This window comes from Crinia signifera, chromosome 7 (assembly GCF_055691185.1).
Source record: "Crinia signifera chromosome 7, ASM5569118v1, whole genome shotgun sequence".
Taxonomy (NCBI): domain Eukaryota; kingdom Metazoa; phylum Chordata; class Amphibia; order Anura; family Myobatrachidae; genus Crinia; species Crinia signifera.
Window position 1 is genome coordinate 160,517,603 of NC_139223.1, and position 19,672 is coordinate 160,537,274.

The window sequence follows — 19,672 nt, forward strand, 5'->3', positions numbered from 1 at the left end:
CACCTTATATACAGCATTATTACATTACCATTCATTGTAATAGATTTATTCATCTTAATTATACTTTAAAGACATAAAATCTTTTCTCCGTGTCACAGATCCCGGCTTGATGTTGTTTCCATTGCACTACTTTATAGTTTGTAGCAAAGATCATTTAAAGCTTTTATTTGTCATTAATATCCGCCAACGGGCTGAATACGGGACAATAACGGCATCATGCCCGCTGCGTTATGTTCTGTGGGCACTTCTATACGGCTGTTGTGGCAGAGCATCACTAGGGGTGGGGTGCCCCTCTGCTGGGGGCGATTCCGCTTCCCCCACGCGTTTGCGCATGCCTGCCGGCCGCAGCTCGCGCACACAAGTGCTCACACAGCTGTTGCATTCGGGAAAACGCGATCGCAGTCTAAGTGACTATGGGGGTTATTCAGACCAGTTCACTCTGCTGCTACTTTGCAGAGTGCCCAGGCAGAGGGAAATCCCGCCATGGGGTTAGCTGCAAATTACAGAGCTGGACTACAACTCCCAGCAGCCCCTGTGGTACTTAGCTCCGTGCATCCAAGCTGTAATCGCAGCTATGCTGTACCTGGTGTCATGGTGATGCGCTATAACCACACAGTATATACATACAGGACAGACGGGGGTGATTCTGTCACCAATTATAACCCCATTGTAAGAACACACACTTACAAAACTTACATCGACTTTGTTAAAAAATTCACTCATTAAAAAAAAAAGTTGCTTCAGGCCCGCGGGATTAGGGCCCCTCCAGGATTAGGGGCCCCATGAGCATTAGCTTCATTAGTATCACAGCAGATCCTCCCCTGGTGATGTGCAGAGTTACTGTATACAAAGGGTCAGCTGTATTAGGCCCGGAGAAGAGATGAAGGGGATTATTCTGGTTGATTCGCATCCTTGTGAGTCCACCATACACCTCCTTGCGAATGGTGACCTGGCCACCACCCATTTGCAGTGTGTTTGCGCACATTGGCTGCGAATGGTCATCCATTCGCAGCCTGTGGGGGAACACCCACATCATTCGATGGCCGCGGGCCGCGGTGCCGCTGCTTGGTCTGTGGTGGCATTTGTACTGTGCGTAGGGAGTTATTACTGGCATCATTATCACAGGGCTCACTGCAATTTATTTTTACAATTAGTTTTTATAGTAAAATTTTCCAATGCGATCTGGTCCCGATCCAGTTGTTTTTTTTTAAAGCCCTTTATTGCATTCAGGAGATACTAAAATATTGTTAATAAATCTGCCCCAAAGTATCTTGGTGTACTTACAGAGATGAATTGGGCCCGTATTAGTGCGATGCTTATCACCATTGTATCTGCTGAACAGGATATGAAGCTATTGCTGGACTCTGGGCTTACTAATGACAGAGAATGGCAGCAATGTGTAACCGAGCATTAATAAAGTACAATCTCCCCAGCCGCGGCTGTGGAACACCTTCATTACACAAGTTCATGCATGCCAGGGCTGATGGATTACTCTGCACAGCTGTGTGGCGATCATGTACAAACATACAGGAACTGGCCGATGTTTGGGGTTTGAGCATGCGTGAATATGCACATGTGCAAGCCGACATGTGGCACTTCTTCCCGATCGGCGCACAGAGAGAGACGCTGAACTCGCTGCAACTCTATCCGTGTGCCGCTGAGTTCTAAGCGAGAGGGGGGCATCCCACGCATTGCTTCCCCTCTCCTGTAGGTCGGGAGAGGCAGCACGTGTGCACAAATACCAGGGCCGATTCGGTGGCCCAGTCTGTCCCTGGTGCAAGCCCTGGAAGCGAACGCCTTGGTGAATTTCCCACTTGCCGGGGCGTTCGCTAATGGCTGGAGAGACAGGGGCCGGGCAAGAGACCATCCAGTGATTTATGGGCGTGCACATAGAAATGCTGGGCGTACCCATGTGGATCTGTCTGTGCCTGTTTGGGACAGGTGGCTGACATCATTTCGGCCATCTCCGTACAGGATAAAGGTACGCAATGACTTTTATCCACGAAGGGACGATAAATCATTAGATGGGGAGTGACATGTGGCCGCATGCTAGTGCGGAAAATTGCTTGGCGGGGGAGGGGGCACCCGTTTGGTGGGGCGGCATTTACCTGCTCACTAAGCAGCCAATATACAGTACGCTGTCTAGCAAACTGGCCTGAATCAGGTTCAAAGTTTCCAGATGCACACAAAGTATTATAGCTCCAAACAGTCATTACAGGTAATAGTAAATAGGAGGCAGGTACTAGTACATAGGAGGCAGGTAATAGTACATAGGGCATGAACCCACAGCCGGGACCGCTGTTTAACGGCCGCGGCACACCCTGTACTAACTCTGTTGACCTCCTCAGACAGATGACCGAAACCTACAGGAACTAAGGCTTCACCTTAATTGCCACGTTTGGAGGTGCGAATTAAGTCCGCCCCAACTCTGGTGCAACCAGGTCTTAAGAGGTGATGGCGATCATCTGAGGATACAGTCAAAATGAGATCTATCCACAAATTATGTCTGTGCACCATTTCATTCTCTTTGTCATATGCTTAATTGTCAAAATCACTGTGCCGTTTGTGAACCATTATTACTTTATTCTAATAAAAATATAATTCAAAAAAAGGAGATCTATCTAAAGGGCCTGCCTGGGAAAAACAACCGTCCAGGCCAAGGAAGGGGAAGGCAAGCAAGTCGCAGACACAGAAAACAACTGAACCAGGATACCTCCAACAAAGCCTATGCTGGAAATAGAGACACGGTAATAAAGTAAACTGGCCAGTTGCACTTTTGCCATCGATGGCAAACATTGATGGCAAAGGCAACGATGGCCATTCCTAATGACAAACACAGCATGCTGGGTAATGCAGGGCAGAACAGTACAGGGTCCTATCAGCGCATACACCAGCTGACGCACATGCTGGGGGGGCTGGGATGGATCCGCCATTCCCGTGACAGACACAGCGTGCCGGAGAATGCATGCAGAACAAAATCCATAATAATCCAATCGCATTCTCTATTCTTGGAATCTTCTTGTTAATCCTGTATGAATTAAATAAACGTGTGGCCCGGTAATGAGAATCCCATGCTAACGATGTGATATCCCATAATAATACAATAAGATCATCATCACTGAATATCCCATACATTGGGCATTACAACGTGCCCAGTGCTCTGGTGGAGATCTAGCTCTCGCTCCCCACACTTTTAGTGCCTTCTCCACTACCTTGCTGATTCTTGTAGTGCACCAGAGGTTGAGGTGCTACTACTTAGCTATCATGGTATTTGGTCTTTCCCCTAGACTCCAGCACTGTAGCATGCGCCCTGCCTGTGTATAACTAGCTAGCACTGACCTCTATAATGTGGTCCGGGCCTTGCTAGGCCTTGGTATATTCCTAATGTCCTGTATATCAGACCTCGGCGGGCTGACCATCCTCACTGGCGTATTTATAATGGGTGCTGAGTTTGCATTGCACATGAGCCCCCCCCCCCCTCCCCCAGGGACCAGAGGGTTGCACCCAGTTTGTAGCAGTTGTGTATCGCACATGCACAGTAAGAAATAACAAGGAACATGGCCGCCATGCCATATTCCCAGAGACTTGCACATATGCAGTAGACTCCAGGACAGGGTTAGGGTCTCCTAGTGACCCTAGTGCCCAGAGACTACAGTGCTACCATCTAAAGGGGGTGGTGGTGGGGGGTGGAGTCTGCACAGGGGACTCCTTCTCTCTAGAAGCGCCTCAGACCATACTGTAGTCACACTAGACTGTCACATGAGAACCCGGGAAGGGGGCTGTGATCTATATGTCTAACATAGCTACAGTATACCCGAACTCCCTGGTAATAACATACTCTGTGCCCCTATCGCAGGTTATAGGAATCATAATGGAGAGAGCAGAATTTACATATCCTTGTGACATCATGACACTTGCATTGGGATGAGCGGATCTCATTGGGATTTCACCTAGGCGAACAATTCGGCACGGTCAAGAAACGCGTGGATTGGCGAATTACTAGGTGAACCACATTTTTTTTGGCGAAATAGCGGGTGGTTTTTTTGCTCAGTTTTTAGTTAAACTGTATCAACAAAAAAAGGACTTGAAAATGGGTGAAAACGCCCACAGTTGAGTATAAAGCTGCGGCTCCCAAACTTTTTGAATAACGGCATCCTACAGTATCAGAACATTTTTCACGGCCAAAAGTTTGCTACCGAGAACTTCAGAGAAAAATACATAATTGAATAAGTCGTGATTTGTGTCATCCTTAGGTCCAGATACGGGGTGAGGAACATGATTATCTTCTGTTTCCCCACATATTTTATCATTGGAGGACACAAACACTGATTGTCTGCCTATTGATTAGGTGTGTGCTAATTATAAAGATCAAGATATTATATTAACAAAAAATAAAAAACATATTTTTTACCAGTAATTCCAGTGTCACAATTGCGCTCTTTATATATTCTTGTGATATTCTTTTCAAACACTGATTTTGCCTATTTCATTGGCCATAAATAATTTGGTACTCTTTACCTAGAACGGCGCCCACGATGTCCATCGCGGTCATCGGGGGTAAAAAATCGCGGGCATCGCATGCACTAAAAAAACGGGTGCGACGCGATGCCCGCGATTTTCCCATAGGGATCAATGTTAAAAGTGTGATTGGACGCGATTTTAGTGTTAAATGCCTCAATGCCCGCGATTTTTCCATAGGAAACAATGTTAAATGGGCCACAGAGCCCTAATAGTCCCCCTGAAGTCTTAAATGGCCCCCACAATTTTTAACGCCACCCCACGATCAACGTGAACCCGAAGCGTGGCGAGCGCAGCGAGAGGCATAGAGAGGCATCTTGGAGGGAGGGAACATCTCCCAATGGGATGGCCTTGGGTGACTGGCAGGTAGATCTTCCAATAGGAAGTCACTGACAGTCACAGTGAAGCTAGTGCAGTCTCACAGACTGCATCTGGCTTCACACAGTGGTGGATTTTACCTGGGGGGCTGCTACCCTGCAGCCCATAGGTAAAACCTGTGAAGCCCGCGAAGGGACGCGTTTACCTGTGAAGGTATCCGTGTCCCCTCGCGGGGCTCGCTGCGCTCGCCGCGCTTCGGGCTCGGTGGCTCGCTGCGCTCGCCACACTATTCTATTCTCAACTCCACGCCGACGTGGATAGTGGGGGTATGAAAAGGTCGGAGGACGCGTACCGCCGCCCCTCGCGGGCTCGCTGCGCTCGCCACGCTTCGGGTTGACGTTGATCGTGGGGTGGCGTTAACAATTGTGGGGGCCATTTCTGACTTTAGGGTGACTATTTGGGCTCTGTGGCCCATTTAACATTGTTTCCTATGGAAAAATCACGGCCATTGAGCCATTGAACACTAAAATCGCGTCCAATCACACTTTTAACATTGATCCCTATGGGAAATCGCGGGCATCGCATCGCACCCGTTTTTTAGTGCATGCGATGGTCGCGATGGTCGCGATGGGCGCCATTCTAGGTAAAGAGTACCAATAATTTATTTGGTCCACCAACCTGAGGCACCCCTGCAAGTGCTTCGAGGCACCCTGCACTCTGTATAACCAGGGTGTGGCCCTGGAAAATGTCTGCTGTCCGTCCTTATTATGTCTAGCAAATATCCCGAGCGGGGCGTGATGGATCGCTGTTAGGAAATCTGATGAATATTAGAACAACACAGCGCTGGCCGTATTTTCCTGGTTACTTGTTTGCAACCTGGAGGAGGCATCAGATTATTAACGGAAAGCAGCTGGAAGCCTTATTGTCTTTTAATTAAATAACCCCCCTCCACATAATCACACTTCTCCCCCCGCTCCCCTCTTCATAATAAAGCTTTTAGGTAGAAAAACAACAACAATTAAGACTTGGAGCAAAGGCTTAGTACAGCTGCTGTCAGGGAATGCAGACAGGCTTCATCGCAATGGCGCAGTGCCGTTCCACTTAAGCAGGTTTACAGCGCTGTACACTGTATATCTGCTCTTATTGTGCTTACTGTAATTTATTTATTTATATATGTATTATTGGATATTTCCAATATTTATATGGCCTAATAAACATGAGAGCACGTACAGCCGATATATGTGCGAGGAGCTTACACATACCTCCCAACACTGTAAGCGGTGTGCATGCACTGGTGGGGGAAGGGCTGTCAGAGGCGGATGGACAACAAGTAGGCGGGCAGTGGGAGGGGCCTGCACAATGGCCAACTTCTCTTGCCGGATCAAAAAGAGCCATTTCCACAACTTATTACCCAGGTTTTACCCGCTAAAAATCCTGCTCGAGGCCCGGGTAAAAATCCTGGGTCACTAGGATTGTCGCCATTTCCAGTGACATAAATCCCGGGTTGGTGCACGTACACATGAATTGTAGGTCAGTGGAAAAGGGGTATAAGCTGAAGTCTGTGACAGAGCTCTGTAAGACAATGGCTTTATGTCTGCTGAGATCCCATCGGAAAGGCAGCATGACAATAATCTTGGGTTTGGGAAAACACATAAAGCTAATAGGCAACAAAATAGCTTTAATTGTACTAATCTGTCCCTTGTTGTTTTGTGTAAATGAACATTTGGAAGAAATGTTTCCACTCACTTGTGTTCCAGGTAACTGCGTCTAGAAAGCATTGGAGGTCTACCGCCGTTCTTACAATGCGGGACGATCAGGAGAATATCTCACTCCATAAATGACATCAGTAGACAGAGCTCCACTAAGTGACATCAGCAGACAGCTCTCCTCTAAGGGACATCACTAGACAGCTCTCCTCTAAGGGTCATCTCTAGACAGAGCTCCACTAAGGGACATCAGTAGACAGAGCTTCACTAAGGGACATCAGTAGACAGAGCTCCACTAAGGGACATCAGTAGACAGAGCTCCACTTCGGGACATCAGTAGAAAGAGCTCCACTAAGGGACATCACTAGACAGAGCTCCACTACGGGACATCAGTAGACAGAGCTCCACTTAGGGACATCAGTAGACAGAGCTCCACTAAGTGACATCACTAGACAAAGCTCCACTAAGGGACATCAGTAGACAGAGCTCCACTAAGGGACATCAGTAGACAGAGCTCCACTTAGGGACATCAGTAGACAGAGCTCCACTAAGGGACATCACTAGACAGAGCTCCACTAAGGGACATCAGTAGACAGAGCTCCACTTAGGGACATCAGTAGACAGAGCTCCACTAAGGGACATCACTAGACAGAGCTCCACTAAGGGACATCAGTAGACAGAGCTCCACTTAGGGACATCAGTAGACAGAGCTCCACTAAGGGACATCACTAGACAAAGCTCCACTTAGGGACATCAGTAGACAGAGCTCCACTTAGGGACATCAGTAGACAGAGCTCCACTAAGTGACATCAGTAGACAGCTCTCCTCTAAGGGACATCACTAGACAGCTCTCCTCTAAGGGTCATCTCTAGACAGAGCTCCACTAAGGGACATCAGTAGACAGAGCTCCACTAAGGAACATCAGTAGACAGAGCTCCACTAAGGGACATGAGTAGACAGAGCTCCACTAAGTGACATCAGTAGACAGAGCTCCACTAAGTGACATCAGTAGACAGAGCTCCACTAAGTGACATCAGTAGACAGAGCTCCACTTAGGGACATCAGTAGACAGAGCTCCACTTAGGGACATGAGTAGACAGAGCTCCACTTAGGGACATGAGTAGACAGAGCTCCGCTAAGTGACATCAGTAGACAGAGCTCCACTAAGGGACATCAGTAGACAGAGCTCCACTTAGGGACATGAGTAGACAGAGCTCCACTAAGTGACATCAGTAGACAGAGCTCCACTAAGTGACATCAGTAGACAGAGCTCCACTAAGTGACATCAGTAGACAGAGCTCCACTAAGTGACATCAGTAGACCGAGCTCCACTAAGTGACATCAGTAGACCGAGCTCCACTAAGTGACATCAGTAGACCGAGCTCCACTAAGTGACATCAGTAGACAGATCTCCACTAAGTGACATCAGTAGACAGATCTCCACTAAGTGACGTCAGTAGACAGAGCTCCACTTAGGGACATCAGTAGACAGAGCTCCACTAAGTGACATCAGTAGACAGAGCTCCACTAAGTGACATCAGTAGACCGAGCTCCACTAAGTGACATCAGTAGACCGAGCTCCACTAAGTGACATCAGTAGACCGAGCTCCACTAAGTAACATCAGTAGACCGAGCTCCACTAAGTGACATCAGTAGACTGAGCTCCACTAAGTGACATCAGTAGACCGAGCTCCACTAAGTGACATCAGTAGACAGATCTCCACTAAGTGACATCAGTAGACAGATCTCCACTTAGGGACATCAGTAGACAGATCTCCACTTAGGGACATCAGTAGACAGCGCCCCACTTAGTGACATCAGTAGACAAAGCTCCACTAAGTGACATCAGTAGACAAAGCTCCACTAAGTGACATCAGTAGACAGAGCTCAACTAAGTGACATCAGTAGACAGTGCTCCACTAAGTGACATCAGTAGACAGAGCTCCACTCAGAGAACGTGAAGCGTCATGAAGGGCACAGCTGGGAAGGGTGTTGGCGAATACTCAAAACAGAGGCGCGGAATCTAAACACACCGGTGGTCTTTTCCAGGGAACCCCACGGGATCTGGGTTTCACTGCACCCGACTGGCAGATCCGGAGCCCTCATATGAGTCATCCTAAACCAGACTGTGATTCTCTGAGGTAATTGCACACTGGAGAACTGGGACAGTGGAAAGATTCCTGTAGCTGGGAACTGCGGAGTGGAAGCAGTCAGTCCGTGAACTGAGGGTGGAGATAATATTGGCCTGGGAAATGATGGTTGGTCTAGGAACCGATGGTGCTAGTATTCGGTCTGAAACCAAGTTTCAGTTTGGGAAATGATGGTGCTGGTATTCAGTCTGGAACCGATGGCCAATGTAGGAACTGATGGTGCTAGTATTCAGTCTGGAACCGATGGCCAATGTAGGAACTGTTGATGCTAGTATTCTGTCTGGGAACCGATGGCCAATGTAGGAACTGATGGTGCTGGTATTCAGTCTGGGAACCGATGGTCAATGTAGGAACTGATGGTGCTAGTATTCAGTCTGGGAACCGATGGCCAATGTAGGAACTGATGGTGCTAGTATTCAGTCTGGGAACCGATGGCCAATGTAGGAACCGATGGTGCTGGTATTCAGTCTGGGAACCGATGGCTAATGTAGGAACTGATGGTGCTAGTATTCAGTCTGGAACCGATGGTGCTGGTATTCGGTCTGGGAAAAGATGGTTGGTCTAGGAACCGATGGTGCTAGTATTCGCCCTGGGAACCGATGGCCAATGTAGGAACCGATGGTGCTACGATTTGATCTGGAACCGATGGTTGGCTAGAGTGCTTATCGCATTGCCAGCCAAAAGAAACACATTATGATGTAAACTGCACGTGATGCATCCCACCATCGTACCGTGTGTGGGCACCTTTATACTAGAAATTAGATTTCAGTTTGAACACAGATCTTACTCTCTCTACACATGTTACATCTGCCCGCTGCAGTGCAGCATGGTTTTGCCCAGATGCTTTGCTAACAAACATGAATTAGGACCACAGAGCGCAAGCTACAGTATATTGCCTCAAGGACTAATTTGACTGACATATTCTCTGTACAGCACTGCGGAATATGTGTGCGCTATATAATAACTGGTAATAATAGTCTCTGTACAGCGCTGCAGAATATGTGTGCACTATGTAATAACTGGTAATAATAATCTCTGTACAGCGCTGCGGAATATGTGTGCACTATATAATAACTGGTAATAATATTCTCTGTACATCGCTGTGGAATATGTGTGCGCTATATAATAACTGGTAATAATAGTCTCTGTACAGCGCTGCGGAATATGTGTGCGCTATATAAATAACTGGTAATAATAGTCTCTGTACAGCGCTGCGGAAAATGTGTGCGCTATATAAATAACTGGTAATAATAGTCTCTGTACAGCGCTGCGGAATATGTGTGCGCTATATAAATAACTGGTAATAATAGTCTCTGTACAGCGCTGCGGAATATGTGTGCGCTATATAAATAACTGGTAATAATAGTCTCTGTACAGCGCTGCGGAATATGTGTGCGCTATATAAATAACTGGTAATAATAGTCTCTGTACAGCGCTGCGGAATATGTGTGCGCTATATAAATAACTGGTAATAATAATCTCTGTACAGCGCTGCGGAATATGTGTGCGCTATAAAAATACCTGGTAATAATATTCTCTGTACAGCGCTGCGGAATATGTGTGCGCTATATAATAACTGGTAATAATAGTCTCTGTACAGCGCTGTGGAATATGTGTGCGCTATATAATAACTGGTAACAATAGTCTCTGTACAGCGCTGTGGAATATGTGTGCGCTATATAATAACTGGTAACAATAATCTCTGTACAGCGCTGTGGAATATGTGTGCGCTATATAATAACTGGTAATAATATTCTCTGTACAGCGCTGCGGAATATGTGTGCGCTATATAATATAACTGGTAATAATAGTCTCTGTACAGCGCTGTTTCATATGTGTGCGCTATATAATAACTGGTAATAATATTCTCTGTACAGCGCTGCGGAATATGTGTGCGCTATATAATAACTGGTAATAATATTCTCTGTACAGCGCTGCGGAATATGTGTGCGCTATATAATAACTGGTAATAATAGTCTCTGTACAGCGATGCGGAATATGTGTGCGCTATATAATAACTGGTAATAATAGTCTCTGTACAGCGCTGCGGAATATGTGTGCGCTATATAATAACTGGTAATAATAGTCTCTGTACAGCGCTGCGGAATATGTGTGCACTATATAAATAACTGGTAATAATATTGTCTGTACAGCGCTGTGGAATATGTGTGCACTATATAATAACTGGTAATAATATTCTCTGTACAGCACTGCGGAATATGTGTGCGCTATATAAATAACTGATAATAATAGTCTCTGTACAGCGCTGGGGAATATGTGTGCGTTATATAAATAACTGGTAATAATATTCTCTGTACAGCGCTGCGGAATATGTGTGCGCTATATAATAACTGGTAATAATAACTCTGTACAGCGCTGCGGAATATGTGTGTGCTATATAAATAACTGGTAATAATAGTCTCTGTACAGCGCTGCGGAATATGTGTGCGCTATATAATAACTGGTAATAATAGTCTCTGTACAGAGCTGTGGAATATGTGTGCGCTATATAATAACTGGTAATATTCTCTGTACAGCGCTGCGGAATATGTGTGCGCTATATAATAACTGCTAGTACATAAGTAATACAGTGTTGTTGTACTCGCTTGCTGTGCACCCTGTAATGAAATACAGCGTCATAGTTCCATACGTCAGTAACCGCTAGTGTCACCGGTATGGCTGCGTATCACCGATATACTCCTTGTATAGGGACGCCGCGTGTATACTGCGCGATTACATGACGGATAAGTGACAGACCTTTGTGTCATGAGTGTCATATGTTACACAGCATATTTGACATTGCTCGATCAGTACCGACCACACGTGGAGAAAGTTTGCTGTCTGACGCTGCCCTGTTGTTTGTTGTTTGAGCTGCTGAGCAAATCAGGAAAGTCAGCATTCTACAGGAGCTCCCCGAAACTCTGTCCGGAGGAGTTTCCCCTGGATAATGCTGACTCCAGTCTCACCCAACGCTCCCACTGCAGCAGAGAAAACACACAAGACACAAAGACTTTATTTTTCTAGGATTTTTTTTTAGAATAAATTGCTAATTGGATTTTGTTGAATGGGTGATAGGGGGAGGCATTTTAAATTTGGGATGCATAATGGGGTTAGGAAGAGAGGTATAAATGTGGCCAACGTACAGTAAAGGCATGCTTACGCCAAATGCTTTCTATAGCCACAAGAAATGCACAGATGGGTCAGCTGCTGGTGCTCCGGGTACCATAAGTACAGGATCGGCAGTTTGGGAGGCGTTGGCAGACAGCTGCGGGTGCTGCGGGCACTATAAGTACAGGATCGGCAGTTTGGGAGGCGTTGGCAGATAGCTGCGGGTGCTCCGGGTACCATAAGTACAGGATCGGCAGTTTGGGAGGTGGTGGTAGATAGCTGCGGGTGCTCCGGGTACCATAAGTACAGGATCGGCAGTTTGGGTGGCGGTGGTAGTTAGCTGCGGGTGCACCGGGTACCATAAGTACAGGATCGGCAGTTTGGGTGGCGGTGGTAGATAGCTGCGGGTGCACCGGGTACCATAAGTACAGGATCGGCAGTTTGGGTGGCGTTGGTAGATAGCTGCGGGTGCACCGGGTACCATAAGTACAGGATCGGCAGTTTGGGTGGCGGTGGTAGATAGCTGCGGGTGCACCGGGTACCATAAGTACAGGATCGGCAGTTTGGGTGGCGTTGGTAGATAGCTGCGGGTGCACCGGGTATCATAAGTACAGGATCGGCAGTTTGGGTGGCGTTGGTAGATAGCTGCGGGTGCACCGGGTACCATAAGTACAGGATCGGCAGTTTGGGTGGCGTTGATAGATAGCTGCGGGTGCACCGGGTACCATAAGTACAGGATCGGCAGTTTGGGTGGCGTTGGTAGATAGCTGCGGGTGCACCGGGTACCATAAGTACAGGATCGGCAGTTTGGGTGGCGTTGGTAGATAGCTGCGGGTGCACCGGGTACCATAAGTACAGGATCGGCAGTTTGGGTGGCGGTGGTAGATAGCTGCGGGTGCACCGGGTACCATAAGTACAGGATCGGCAGTTTGGGAGGCGGTGGTAGATAGCTGCGGGTGCACCGGGTACCATAAGTACAGGATCGGCAGTTTGGGTGGCGTTGGTAGATAGCTGTGGGTGCACGGGTACCATAAGTACAGGATCGGCAGTTTGGGTGGCGTTGGTAGATAGCTGCGGGAGCACCGGGTACCATAAGTACAGGATCGGCAGTTTGGGTGGCGTTGGTAGATAGCTGCTGGTGCACCGGGTACCATAAGTACAGGATCGGCAGTTTGAGAGGCGGTGGCAGATAGCTGCGGGTGCTCCGGGTACCATAAGTACAGGATCGGCAGTTTGGGAGGCGGTGGTAGATAGCTGTGGGTGCACGGGTACCATAAGTACAGGATCGGCAGTTTGGGTGGCGTTGGTAGATAGCTGCTGGTGCACCGGGTACCATAAGTACAGGATCGGCAGTTTGGGAGGTGGTGGTAGATAGCTGCGGGTGCTCCGGGTACTATAAGTATAGGATCGGCAGTTTGGGTGGTGTTGGTAGATAGCTGCGGGTGCACTGGGTACTATAAGTACAGGATCGGCAGTTTGGGAGGCCGTGGTAGATAGCTGCGGGTGCACCGGGTACCATTAGTACAGGATCGGCAGTTTGGGAGGCGGTGGTAATTAGCTGCGGGTACCATTAGTACAGGTTCGGCAGTTTGGGAGGTGGTGGTAGATAGCTGCGGGTGCTCCGGGTACTATAAGTATAGGATCGGCAGTTTGGGTGGTGTTGGTAGATAGCTGCGGGTGCACTGGGTACTATAAGTACAGGATCGGCAGTTTGGGAGGCCGTGGTAGATAGCTGCGGGTGCACCGGGTACCATTAGTACAGGATCGGCAGTTTGGGAGGCGGTGGTAATTAGCTGCGGGTACCATTAGTACAGGTTCGGCAGTTTGGGAGGTGGTGGTAGATAGCTGCGGGTGCTCTGGGTACTATAAGTATAGGATCGGCAGTTTGGGTGGTGTTGGTAGATAGCTGCGGGTGCACTGGGTACTATAAGTACAGGATCGGCAGTTTGGGAGGCCGTGGTAGATAGCTGCGGGTGCACCGGGTACCATTAGTACAGGATTGGCAGTTTGGGAGGCGGTGGTAATTAGCTGCGGGTACCATTAGTACAGGTTCGGCAGTTTGGGAGGTGGTGGTAGATAGCTGCGGGTGCACCGGGTACCATTAGTACAGGATCGGCAGTTTGGGAGGCGGTGGTAATTAGCTGCGGGTACCATTAGTACAGGTTCTGCAGTTTGGGAGGTGGTGGTAGATAGCTGCGGGTGCACCGGGTACCATTAGTACAGGATCGGCAGTTTGGGAGGCGGTGGTAATTAGCTGCGGGTACCATTAGTACAGGATTGGCAGTTTGGGAGGCGGTGGTAGTTAGCTGTTGAGCTGTTAGTGTTGGCGCCATGGTTCGCTATGAAAGCGAGGCGGCTTCCTCTTACCATGTGGGTGTGGCCCCTGGCGTTCGGCAGGGTGGGTGCTCGCACCTTCACTAGGCTGAGAGTATATGCAGCGAACGGGTCTGAATCAGGCACTTTATTCCATGGGCCTGATTTATTAACATTTGTTTTATAAAACAATGTGATAGTGTTTTCACCCCGCAATGTATGAGAGGGCTATTGGGGCAGTTTTCTCCAAATGCTTTCACTCGCAATCAGATCACATTTCCTGTACTTATTATAGGAAATGCAATCTGCATGAATTTATTTAAAAAAAAAAGAAAAGTACAAAAACACTAAACTGCGAAATATCTGCCCCAGCGCAGCTTTCTATGCCTCTAGCAGTGCAGATCAGGCCAGTGTGATCAGCTGTGTGTCCCATGGACCCGGCCAGTGTGATCAGCTGTATGTGCCATGGACCCGGCCAGTGTGATCAGCTCTGTGTGTCTGATGGACCCAGCCAGTGTGATTAGCTGTGTGTCTGATGGAACCGGCCAGTGTGATCATCTGTGTGTGTCCGATGGACCCGGCCAGTGTGATCAGCTGTGTGTGTCTGATGGACCCGGCCAGTGTGATCAGCTGTGTGTGTCTGATGGACCCGGCCAGTGTGATCAGCTGTGTATGTGTCTGATGGACCCGGCCAGTGTGATCAGCTTTGTGTGTCTGATGGACCCGGCCAGTGTGATCAGCTGTGTGTGTCCGATGGACCCGGTCAGTGTGATCAGCTGTGTGTGTGATGGACCCGGCCAGTGTGATCAGCTGTGTATGTGTCTGATGGACCCGGCCAGTGTGATCAGCTGTGTGTGTGATGGACCCGGCCAGTGTGATCAGCTGAGTGTGTGTCTGATGGACCCGGCCAGTGTGATCAGCTGTGTGTGTCTGATGGACCCGGCCAGTGTGATCAGCTGTGTGTCTGATGGTCCCGGCCAGTGTGATCAGCTGTGTGTGTGATGGACCCGGCCAGTGTGATCAGCTGTATGTGCCATGGACCCGGCCAGTGTGATTAGCTGTGTGTGTGTCTGATGGTCCCGGCCAGTGTGATCAGCTGTATGTGCCATGGACCCGGCCGATGTGATCAGCTGTGTGTGTCTGATGGTCCCGGCCAGTGTGATCAGCTGTGTGTGTGTTATGGACCCGGCCAGTGTGATCAGCTGTGTGTGCCATGGACCCGGCCAGTGTGATCAGCTGAGTGTGTCTGATGGACCCGGCCAGTGTGATCAGCTTTATGTGCCATGGACCCGGCCAGTGTGATCAGCTGTGTGTGTGATGGATCCGGACAGTGTGATCAGCTGTGTATGTCCCATGTACCCGGCCAGTGTGATCAGCTGTATGTGCCATGGACCCGGCCGATGTGATCAGCTGTGTGTGTCTGATGGACCCGGCCAGTGTGATCAGCTGTGTGTGTGATGGACCCGGCCAGTGTGATCAGCTGAGTGTGTCTGATGGACCCGGCCGATGTGATCAGCTGTGTGTGTGTGATTGATCCGGCCAGTGTGACTGACACACAAGCTGGTCACCGTGTCAAAATTAAATAAATGAAAATCATAAATCATACTCATCAATTGTTAATTAGTTCTGCAGATGCCTATAATCTCTGTAGGGTCAGGGATGAGATTGTGGCCTGTCCTCACTGGTGCTATTAGCTCAGGTTTCTCCCAGAGTTGTAACATCAATCCAGGAATCTGTGATCAGCGCTAAGCAGTCCATTATCGCATTGCGGATTGCCTGATATGATCAGCATCCATCCACATCTGAGGCTGTGGATGGTGACAAATTGGCCCCTATACTGTTTGTTCTTTGAAACATAAAAGCAGTGAAAATAAAGGTGACAGATAACCAGGGATCCCCGATGAGAAATTCAAATATATGTTTAGAAATATAAGACATTTCCAAATCTATGGCTCATTATTTATGTCACCCCATCTTCCTCCTCACACCATGCTAATTAACTTCAGCTTCATCAAACAAAAATAACATCGTTCACATTTCATTTTATTGGAAGAGTAACCGAGGCTGCAACTTAGTGAGATGCCCTCATTTGTTTCTCGGAATTGAGCGTAAACAGATCATGATTAAAATATCAAGTTTAATTTCGGCAGTTAATTAATGTCAGTAAATGTCAGCAAACTGTTAGCTTCTCCTCTCGTTGGTTTCACAGTTGATCTCCGCTTGCTGACTCCTCGCCATCGCGCCGCCATGTCTGCTCAGGAGGCTGCGCTGAATATTCATTTTATTTTTCATATTTCAAGCTGTGCCTGGAAATAAATTAGAAGGTTGATGATAATTCTGCACTTGCCTAAATTATAGTCGCATTACTCTTCTGTTATGGCCCACAAATCATTAGTGTGATTAAACATCCCATGCAACAATTAAACTTTAAGAGATGAATACAACAAATAACTTTTAATTTAATACCGCACTTTAGATGTAATTAATTGCACACTTAAAAGTTCTGAATCAATTATTTACCCACAGTACTATTGTGGAAACCGTTCAGTCTGTAAGTTGTGTACTACTGGGCGAGGGGCACATCTATGAGACATACTGGTAGAGATGTGGCCAACAGGATTACAGTGTAAGAAACTTTCCTATAGAATGGTTTCCTAAATCAAGATCTAGGGTGACATTCTATGGGATGAGAGTTTTTCGCACGTCAGTTTTTCACCCACTATCGCACTTTTTTTAAATCGCATTTTTGCCGTGGATTCGCATATTTAATGAAATGCGTGTTCCAGCAAGAAAAGTGCGATAATGGGCGAATTTTCGGCACGAAAATGTGCAATTTTTAGGCATGAAAATGTGCGAATTTGAGCTTATGTGCGATTTTGGGTTTGTATATAAAAAAAAAGTAAAAAAAATGGCTTGAGGTCCCCCCTCCTAAGCATAACCAGCCCCGGGCTCATTGAGCCGGACCTGGTTCCAAAAATACGGGGGACAAAAAGCGTAGGGGTCCCCCGTATTTCTGAAACCAGCCCCGGACTCTTGGACCGGTCCTGGTTCCAAAAATACGGGGGACAAAAAATCTGGTGGTCCCCCGTATTTTTAAACCAGCACCGGGCTCCAACAGCCCGCAGTGTCATGCCACAGCCGGGGGACACTTTTTACACAAGGTCCCCCGCCATGAGCACCGTGGCTGGTCAGCCTTGGACTGGGTACCTGGAGTGGGGACCCCCCCAATAAAGGGGTTCTCCCCCCCCCCAGCTTCCCCCGTCCAGGGCTGAAGCCCGGGGCTGTCACCGGCGTCCCTGGCCAGTGGACGCCGGCCTGATGGGGTTAAATCTTTCAATCCTAACATTGCTTTATACAGGAGGACTACAAGTACCAGCAGACCTCCCCCGCAGGCTGGGACTTGGAGAACCACAAGTCCCAGCATGCGGGGCATTAATGGGCCCGCTGGGAATTGTAGTTCACCTGTAAAAAGAATGTTAAAAGAAAACACACACACAGAAAAGTAAAACTTTATTACATACACACACATCTCACTTTTACAACAATATACTCACCGATCCAGGATCCAGCGCTGGTCTCCCTTCTGCAGAGCTGGTCAGCCCGCACTATCAGCGGGGACAACCGGCCTTTCTCCGATGCAGCTAACAGCTTCTGTCGCGTCGTCCCAGCGTGACACAGGCTGAGAGCGTGATTGGGCGATGCGTCTCCATGGAGACGCATAGCTCAGCCCTGATTGGCTGAGCTATGCGTCTCCATGGAGACGCATAAGCCGAAGATGCTCTCATCCTCTGTTGCGCTGGGACAACGCGACAGAAGCTGTTAGTTCCATCGGAGAAAGCCGGTTGTCCCCGCTGTCAGTGCGGGGGTAGCCGGCTCTGCAGAAGGGAGACCAGTGCTGGATCCAGGATCGGTGAGTATGTGGGTGTAAAAGTGAGGTGTGTGTGTGTGTATGTAATAAAGTTTTTTACTTTTCTGTGTGTGTTTTCTTTTAACATTCTTTTTACAGGTGGACTACAAGTCCCAGCTGACCCATTAATGCCCCGCATGCTGGTACTTGTGGTTCTCCAAGTCCCAGCCTGCGGGGGAGGTCTGCTGGCACTTGCAGTTCTCCTGTATCAAGCAATGTTAGGAATGTGAATTTAACCATATCAGGCCGGCGTCCAATGGCCAGGGACGCCGGTGACAGCCCCGGGCTTCAGCCCTGGACGGGTGAAGCCTGGGGGGGGACCCCTTTATTGGGGGGTCCCCACTCCTCCAGGTACCCCGTCCAAGGTTGACCAGCCACGGTGCTCATGGTGCGGCCGGGGGACCTTGTGTAAAAAGTGTCCCCCGGCTGTGGCATGACACTGGGGGCTGTTGGAGCCCGGTGCTGGTTTCAAAATACGGGGGACCCCCAGATTTTTTGTCCCCCGTATTTTTGGAACCAGGACCGGTCCAAGAGTCCGGGGCTGGTTTCAGAAATACGGGGGACCCCTACGCTTTTTGTCCCCCGTATTTTTGGAACCAGGTCCGGCTCAATGAGCCCGGGGCTGGTTATGTACAGGAGGGGGGACCTCACGCCATTTTTTTTAATTACTTTTACACATATTTAACCAAAGAACCATACACAGATCACAATGATCTGTGCATGGTTCTGACAAAATCGCCATGTTTCTGACAAAATCGCCAGTCAGGATCAGGTCTATTTTTTTTTGGAACTTTAGACCATTTTTTTTGGCGATTTCCAAATTCACATCTCATTAAAATTGTATCTTTTTCAAGTTAAAAAAAATCGCACTTTCAGAAAGTGCGATTTCGCGGCAAAAAGTGCGATTTCGCGGCAAAAAGTGCGATTTATGCCACAAATCCCCACCCATTAAGTAGTCGATTTGGGGGAAAAATGAAAAAACGGCAGTTTTTGCAATAAAAATCGCCAAAAACCCAACATCGATCTCCAATAAATATCACCCATAGTGTCCTAAAAGCTGAAACATTAACAGCACTTTTCCAAATAGCAAATCACAGGCCCCAGTCTGATAAAAGTGACTGGAGGTGGATTAATTTAGTGTTGATAAAAAGAGACCACAGGACAATAGAAACTGAAAACAAAGTACAAAGAAAAACTGAATAATGATAAGTTAATCTGCATAAGACTTTTCCAACCAGCAAATCCCAGACCTTAGGCCAATACAAGTGATTGTAAGTGGAGCACTAAGTATAAGTAATATGGAAATATAGAACAGGCAGCAGCTTGTGCATTTATACACTGCATGTGACCAGGGTCGCCATCAGGGGGGTGCTGAGGGACAACTGTCCTGGGTCCCTCCAGGCAGAGAGGGGAGGGCCCGGGCCATTCTGTTGCACCCCCCTTCCCCCCAGCCGATGGTCTCCCACTGCCCTATTCCTGCCAGCCACCTACATTTACATCATTGTGCCTGCAGGTTGTCCACTGCCGGCCGTAGCCCGTCCCGCGAGCCACCTGCCAGCCTCCTGTCACGCGCCAGAACAGCAGCCTACAGAGGAGCCGCTGTCCTGAAGAGCAGGAAACTGCAACGCTGGCTACAAGCTGAAAGGTGATTT